We start from the raw sequence: 269 nt of genomic DNA, 5'->3' as shown, positions 1-269 counted from the left end.
ATGATGTCACCTTTTGATACTTGCTTTGTGAGCTTGATGAAGATTTAAACTGTGTCAGAACCCCCCATGGGCTGGCCCGTGACTCACTTGAGAGAGTGTGGTGCTGATAACACCAAAGGCCATGGATTCAGATCCCTGTGTAGGGATGGCCGCTTAGCTCTCATGAGAGAGTGTGGGGGATCTTAACCCTTGACTTGGTATTGTCAGCACTACGTTCACCCAGTGAGCAAACCGGCCATCCTTATACGGGATCCGAACCCATAGCCTTG

Source organism: Galeopterus variegatus, unplaced genomic scaffold (assembly GCF_000696425.1).
Source record: "Galeopterus variegatus unplaced genomic scaffold, G_variegatus-3.0.2 Scaffold3642, whole genome shotgun sequence".
Lineage (NCBI taxonomy): Eukaryota > Metazoa > Chordata > Mammalia > Dermoptera > Cynocephalidae > Galeopterus > Galeopterus variegatus.
This window is presented reverse-complemented; position numbering follows the sequence as displayed.